This window comes from Peromyscus eremicus, chromosome 5 (assembly GCF_949786415.1).
Source record: "Peromyscus eremicus chromosome 5, PerEre_H2_v1, whole genome shotgun sequence".
NCBI lineage: Eukaryota > Metazoa > Chordata > Mammalia > Rodentia > Cricetidae > Peromyscus > Peromyscus eremicus.
The window spans coordinates 115075250-115083217 of NC_081420.1; positions in this window are offsets into that span (position 1 = coordinate 115075250).

The window sequence follows — 7968 nt, forward strand, 5'->3', positions numbered from 1 at the left end:
AATGTGGAGTGAGGAAGCAATACCCTCTGTAAGGTATTTTAAGGTTTCTCTTGTGGCCTGTGGTTAAAAAAAAAAAAAAAAAAAAAAAAAAAAAAAAAAAAAAATGACAGGGAGAAACAACCAGGGTTTTAAGAAAGGGTGTTTCATTCAGCAACTTAGGAAATGGATAGAACATTCCAGGCTGGGTCTGAAAAGAGTTGTTCATTTGGAAAATGGGCTTCAAGACAACTTGCTGGCTAGAGAAAAAAAGTTGGCTACTCTATGTGATTTTAGAATGGTTTTTAATGGGAAGTCTTGAAATTTTGGACTATAATTTTGTGGCTGATACTTTTGTAGTGGATAACATTTGTTTGGTGCTTATGCTGTAGTCAGTGGACTTAAGATACTTAACATGCGCACTTTCATCGCCTTCTCACACGACCCTGGAAGGGGGGCACTTTAGTTACCCTCTTCTGCAGAGGAAGAATGAGGCTCAGAGGAGCTCAGGTGTTCACCCAGGGTCACACAGCTACTGGGTGCTAAAGTCAGAGCCTGCGCTGCGAATTTTCTGTTCACATCATGTCTTTCTAGTTTTTCCCCCTCACTGCTGACCCACAGGACTGAAAGGGACTCACTGGGCTTCTCCATGCATCATAGGGTGTCCATCTAGAATGATTGTATCCACTAATAGCTCCGATATTCCTACCTCTTCCATAACAATTTCCTCCCCAGGGCAGAGAGCTCAGCTGAGGACACCAGCAGCTTGGGTCTCTTTACTAGGAAAACAAAGCCTACAGGAACCACCCCAGGAAGGGACTTCCACCTGTGTTCAAGTGGCTAGAAGTGAGTGGAGGGGGACTAGGGAAGAGAAACACTGTGAGCCAGGGGAAGGAGTCTGTCACAGCAGCAGGTCAGCAGTGGTGTTCATGAATGTCATATATCAGGTGTCCAGTAGTATCTATTGTGAGCAGATGGGTTACAACCATGTGTGGATTCCCATGCTGTACTTCCAGGTGGCTGGCACAAACAGCCTGTATCCCAGGGGCCACTTGAGATGGTGCTGACTGGGGGGATTATGTCCAGAATCACATCAGAGAAGAGGATGTTAGGTTAAAGGGCAGATTAAGAAAAGATCTGGACTAGGTATGGTGGCACAGATGTTTAATCCCAGCACTTGGAGGCAGAGGCAGGTGGATCTCTATGAGTTCGAGGCCAGCCTGGTCTATAGAGTGAGTTCCAGGACAGCCAGGGCTACCCATAGAAACCCTGTCTTGAAAAAGCAAAGGAGAGGGACAAAGAGAGAGCAAGAGAGGAGCAGGGGGACAAGAAAAGAAAGAAAAAAAAGGAACTGGAATTTTCTGAAAGATTGGGATTTTATCTAATAGCTACTAGGGATCAAGGAATGTCGAGTGAAGGTGGTGCTTCTCCTAACTAAAGTGCTGTAAAGGTGACTGTGCTGAAAATGTAGCCTCATCATCATCCAGTCACTTAGCAAACAGGCTCGGCAAGCTTCATCCAGTGTAGAGAACTGGGAGACTTAACCTGCCTCCAGATGCATCGCACTCTAATGGAAGGGACAGACAGACCAAGAACCTAGCTGAGAGTTACATTCTATGCGGAATGCTGGTGGCCCACTGAGTGCAGGAGCAAGCAGGGAGGACTCAAGGTACCCAGAAAATGACCTGACCTTATTGATGGGACTAGGAACTGAGTTAAGGAACAAGGGCACAGTCCCAGAAGAATTGAGCATATTCAGAAGTACAGAAGCCTGAGTGAGGGCCATCAGGCCAGTACACAGCAAGCAGGTCAGAAGCTGAGCTATGGGAAGGTTATACTAACCCAACACTTGGCTCCTGACCACTAAATTCCAGGAAGGCCAGGGCACTCAAATTCATTCTATAGGTACCACAGCATGGCCAACCTCTAGGAAAGCCACACACTAGAACCTGATAAAGGAATCCTGACCAGCTTGCCCTGTTCGAGCTTCTGGCAGTAGGAAACCACATGTTTATCTGTAAGGAAATCTGGAGAGAGACAACTTCCCATGGGCTGACATCGCAATACTGTCCTTACCAAAGCTCTTCTCTGTCATTAGCTTGGAGGCTGAGGTGTGAAATGCAACAAACAGTACTGGGGAGAACAGGTGTCCAGGCCATAGCATTGAACCAAATGCCTGGTAGCCTGGAGACTCAGTGCATTATTACACAAACACACTAGGATCCTCTCCTGTCTGCCACCCAGAGTGTGGAGGTGGGAGAATTATGAGCTGGGCAAGTAGTGGTAGCCTTGAGGAGACAGAGCAAAGTGGCCAGCACTCTGGGATAGTGCAAGCAAGCAGACTTTGCCTGTCTTCATCAGCACTGGCTGATACATCAGCCAAGGTGACAGGAAAGGAGGGTCATGGAGCTCATACACAGATACTTGCTCTGTGAGTGCTGGGTCATTTGATCCTTGTTTTCTGGTGATCACATGGTACTGGAGGAGGCTGGCTGAGGAGATGGTTAAGGGTGGGTGTGGGTGGAGTAAGGGTGGGGTGTGCATTAGCAGACTCATTTCCTCTTCTGCATCCTAGCCCCACAGCCTATGTGCTGACTCAGCCTCACTTTCTGCATTACCCACCATAACCTCCATTGGATGCACATTGGCTGATGGCAGGACCTTGTTAGCCTTGCTCACCAATGTCTCCCCAGAGCTGGGACATGTTTCAAGGTATTTGGGAGGCATGTAACAGTAGTTACAGGTCTGTTTGAGCCTGTAATCTAGGTGGGAAGCAAAGACAGGAGGATCAGTACAAGTCCCAGGCTAGCCCTGCCTACAGAGTGAGCATCAGGCAGCCTGTCTACACAGTAAGTCCCAAGCCAGTCCTCTCTACGCAGTAAGTCCTAAGCCATTCATGTCTACAGAGTAAGCTCCAGGCCATCCTTGTCACAGAGGAAGTCCCAGGTCACCCAGGGTAATAAAAAAGCAAGATTCTTTCTCTAAACAAAAAAGAGTGCCAGGTGGTGGTGGCGCACGCCTTTAATCCCAGCACTCGGGAGGCAGAGGCAGGAGGATCTCTGTGAGTTCCAGGAAAGGCGCAAAGCTACACAGAGAAACCCTGTCTCGGAAAAAAAAAAAAAAAAAAAAAAAGAGTGAGTGTGTTTGAGAACCAGACCTTTTGGAGTGTGAATCTCTGCTTTGCAGCTTACCAACCATGTGGCTGTGGACAAGTTATAGCCCTCTCACTTCTCACCGTTGTTCTAGACTGTTTTGAGGGTAGTGAGTGTCACTATGTGCAAGACATTCTCAGTCTTATGTTTGGTGCATACTGTGCCCAGTGAGTGTGTGTGTGAGCTGGCTGGCTGACTGCATGAAGGACAACCTTCCAGGCAGCACCCAGGAATGCGAAAGAAAAAGAGTTCCAAAAGTGGGGACTCGGTATTGATTGTTCCTCTCACTCTTGAAGACTTCAGATTATGACCCTTGGTAGCAGGGTTATAGATAACTTTTCAACAGAAAAGAGTGCTGGTTAGAATTGCATTAAAGGAGAAGGGTGTAGGAGTGACAGTCTAGGCCTGGGCATGTGGTGGCACCTGGTCCAGAGCTGGCCCTGTCGTGAGAGACTTGGTAGCTTCTGGCCTGTGCAGGTGAGGAGACAGCTGATGTGGCAACAGGAAGGCAATGAATGTGCCGTAGCTGTAATGCTGTCTGTAGCTCTACTGAGCACCTACAGAATGGTTCCCAGGGACAGGAGAGCAGGGCCCCTCTGGGACCATGAAGGCAGCTGTCCTGCCAGGGATTGTAGGTCACCACTGAGGATGAAAAGGTGGTGGGCAGGGGCAGGCACCTAGCAACTGCCTGGAGCACAACCTTTGGCTGTTGCTCATTCCTTTCCTTTGGCCCAAGTTGCAGTCAGACCCCAGTGATCATCACAGCCTTCACCTGGCATGAGACAACTGACTGGTTGAGAAGCCACACTGCTGTGAAACAGGCAGGCTCAACCTGATCTGATACATGTAGACATGAACTTGCTCATTTTGACCCATAGGTGAATATGTTTAAGTTAGGAGATATGGCCAGCAGGCCCAGGCCGTGCCCAGATCAAGTCACTATAAATGGAGGAGTGTTGCATTTGTGCCAGACAAGAGACCAAGGGCCCTCTGGGCAGAACATGCCTGCATTGGCCCAACACAGGACAAGCTGCTGACCACAGGACTGCTATACCTAAGCAAAATTAGCAAGTCCTTAATGACAGGAGAAACCTGCAGGAGCTGGGAGACAAGAGCCATTGCCCAGAAGCCCTTGAAAGTCACTGCCAGCAGCTAGAGGTGGAGGAGTCAATTATTGTGCTCTAGGAAGCTAGTAACCATGTTAGGGTTACTAACTTAAAATACCTTCTTAAAATACCAAGTTATGCTGGGCACAGCCAGTGCTTGGAAGGCAGAGGCAGGTGGATTTCTGTGTGAGTTCAAGGCCAGCCCGGTCTACACAGCTAGTTCTAGGACAGCCAAGGCTACACAGAGAAACCCTATCTTGAAAAAAAAAAAAATTTTTTTTAAATAGCAAGTTGCTTTCATGGTCAAAAGCAAAACATAATGCCACTGTTCTCAGATTCCACACTTACAGGACACTTCTCCTCAGGGCACATCAGAAGGAAGTCCAGGATTCTGTAGCTGCTCAGTCCCCAAGGGACCTGAATTGAGGAGAAGTGGTCTGCACACATCCACCAGGCCAGCATCATCCCCACCTGTGATTCCCAGCTTTCCATCCCCAGCCACTGGCCTTCCCACATGGCTGTCTCTTCTGAAACTTCAGCTCTCTCCCCAGGAGAAGATGCTCAGTTACCAGGGTGTGCCAGTGGCCAGCAGCAGCAACAGCAAGAGGACTGCTGAGAGGCCTTGGAAGGGTTGGGGTTGGGGAAGGCAGAGTGCACAACCCTAAGCAGGTCAGGAGGATGCTTTGCCATGTCCTGACCCCAGGAAGGGCCAGGCCCCAAAGCAGGCCTGACAAGTTTGTTGCAAGAGACCAGCCACCCTTCATCATAGGATGGCTAGTGTTTTGTTTTGTTCTGAGTTTTTTTGGGTTTGGGTTTTGGTTTTGTTGTATTGAGATAGGATCTGACTATGTAGCTCTGGATGGCCTTGCTCTGTTGACCAAGCTTGCCTCCAACTCACAGAGATCAGCTGCCTCTGATCTCTGAGGTTAAAGGTGAGCACCACTGTGGCCAGCCTGAGTGGCTGTTTTAAGGGGCTGACTCCTCTGTCTTGGTTTCCTCACTAGTGAGATGAGGTAGTAGTATACGACTCATGGGGTGACAATTAAATCTTGTGTTTTATATAACTAGCTAATTACACTGGTGATTGTGTAACATATAACTCAAGAGGTTAAAGTATTACAGAAATGTTTTGTAGTCAAAGACTAGGGAACCCTGGAAGGCTGTGAGACACAGGAAGGACATGGTCATTTTCATGGGAAGGGTAGACATGGGGAGGGAGAGAGAAGAGAATGGGCACAATGCAGACTTAGAAAGTGGGATTGGCAGGACACTGTGACTATTAGACATAGGTGTGAGGTCAAGGATGACTCAATACCTGCTGGTCATCTGGCTGAGTATAGTCTGTGGAAGAGGAGCAAGTTTTCATGTTTAAGCAGCTCCTGCTCCCAGGCCCTCTGTAGCAAGTCATAACCTGCTCAAGGGGACACTTGGCCTCAAGATGAGAAGTGGAGCACAAAAGCCACACTCAGTAGATATTTATGGAAAGAATAGGTCTTGTCTTCCAGCCCTCTAAAGGGAAATCTTCCTGGCCTCCTCCCCTGGCCATAAGCCAGTGGCAAAGCAACTGCCCTTCTATCTCAGCCTCCTGTCATATGTTTGGGCCACACAAGCATCTGTCTGTCTGCAGAAACCAAGGGTAGAACTGAAGGCTGCCTGCCCATCCCTGCAGGGGCATTGCTGATGGTTGGAAGAGGCAAGAGTCCCATTCAGTCACATGGAGATCACGCTCTTCCTCTCCTAGTCCTATTGAGACTGGAGCCTGTTCTGATACCATGGGTCGAGAACTGTACTTTTTTGTCCACCAGGCATCGCAGTGCCTGGAATGGGTCTGGCTTACAAATGACTACACAATGGTAAGATGTCAGCACCACCCAGCAATAAAGACTGTGTTCCTTGTGAGACAAATTACACCACCAGCCAAACTGGCTGATCAGCAGGTGTGTGAGTACACCACATCTACAGCCAGAGTCTGAAAGCCAGAGGAGATAGCATGACAGCTAAGGAGGAGGGGAATTTGGACAAACACCAAGGTCCCACTGAATATTGAATGTTAGCCTGTCACACAGATTACATGTGGAAAAATACATCTGCTATGACAGGAGATGGAACAAAGTGTGTGTGTTCTGTGTGAATAATAGACATGGTAGTGTGTGTGCATGGAGGGTTGGTGAAGATCCTCACATTTTATCTGTTCCTGGATTGTCATTCACTTAACACCCATCAATGCTCTTTGAGATGGATATGTAGCCTAGTTGGGTTTGGACTTGCTGTGTAGCACCAGGCTGACCTTGAACACTCAGTCCTTCTGCCTTCCTCCTAAGTCCTGGGATTATACATGCATGCCACTATGTTCACCTACCCATTACAAGCCTTGAGAACTTTGTAGCTGGTTCCTAGCTAAGAGATCTTACCCTAAGGATCACCCTAGCATGAAAATACCATGAAAGGTGGAAGTGGTTATAAGCATTGTGACTGTACCACTGATTACACAATTGAAGATATTATTTTATATGGTATGACTTGGTATCAATTTAAAAGGAAGAACTGGATTAGGAATGTAACTCAGTGATAGAGCACTTGCCTGCCATCCATGAGGGGTGTTGTTTGTTTTTAGTCTTTTCTGGGTTTTTTTTTCACTCTTTTACTCTTAGTGGGGGGCGGGGGCGGCTACCCAACTCCCAAGTAAATCACTCACGGAGGCATATTATTACTTAGAATGCCCAGCCTTAGCTTGGCTTAGTTGCTAGCCAGCTTTTCTTAATGTATCCCCACTACCTTTTGCCTCTGGGCTTTTCCCCTTCCATTCCTGAATACCTTTCTTTGTTTCTTACCCCGGGGCTGGTTGTGCAGCTGGGTGGATGGCCCCTGGAGTCATCCTCCTGTGGCTGCTAGATCTTAGCTCCCTCTTCCCAGATTTCTCCTTCTGTTTATCCTCTCTGCCTGCCAGCCCCATCTATCCTTTCTCCTGCCTTGCTATTGGCCAGTTCTTTATTAGACCATCAGGTGTTTTACACAGGCACAGTAACACAGCTTCACAGAGTTAAACATATGCAACATAAACAAAAGAACATACCTTAAAATAATATTCTGCTTCACATGAGACCCTGCATTCAGGCTCCAGAAGGAAAAGAATAATCCTCAGCCAGCAGTCACTGCACAGCCATTCTGAGAAAGTGCCATTTGGACATTGCCTGCCCTTGAAACTGTTCTTTCATTGACCCAATCTACAGAGAGAAACTGCCTCAAGGTGGCATGGAAAGAATGCTCCAGGAGAGAGCAGAAGAAACTGTCACATAGCTTTCATGTGGTAAAAATACATACATTTGCTATGCCAGCTCAGGCATGACAGGAGGTAAAACAATGTGAGTGTCGCATGGGGGCCTGTAAGAACCAAGACCTAGGGCAAGGACACAGAGGTGGTTGCTCCTCATTGAATACTTCTTTGGAACATTTTACATTTTAAACCACATGACTACTTCCAACTCAAAGGATAATGTGAAGTGAAGAAGAGCATATTACCTATACAAATAAAGCAATACATGATCTCTGCTAGCCTGTTACAAACAAGCCCTCTGAGGCCAGGCCTGCCTCAGTTCTTGGCCCCTTTATCCACTTATGACTCTTTGAGCCACAGTTTTCTTATCCATGAACAAGGAAGGACACTTCTGGCCTCATATGGCTGGTACAATCCAATGACAAGTAGGACAGCATATAAACCTGGGTGCCCAGAAGGC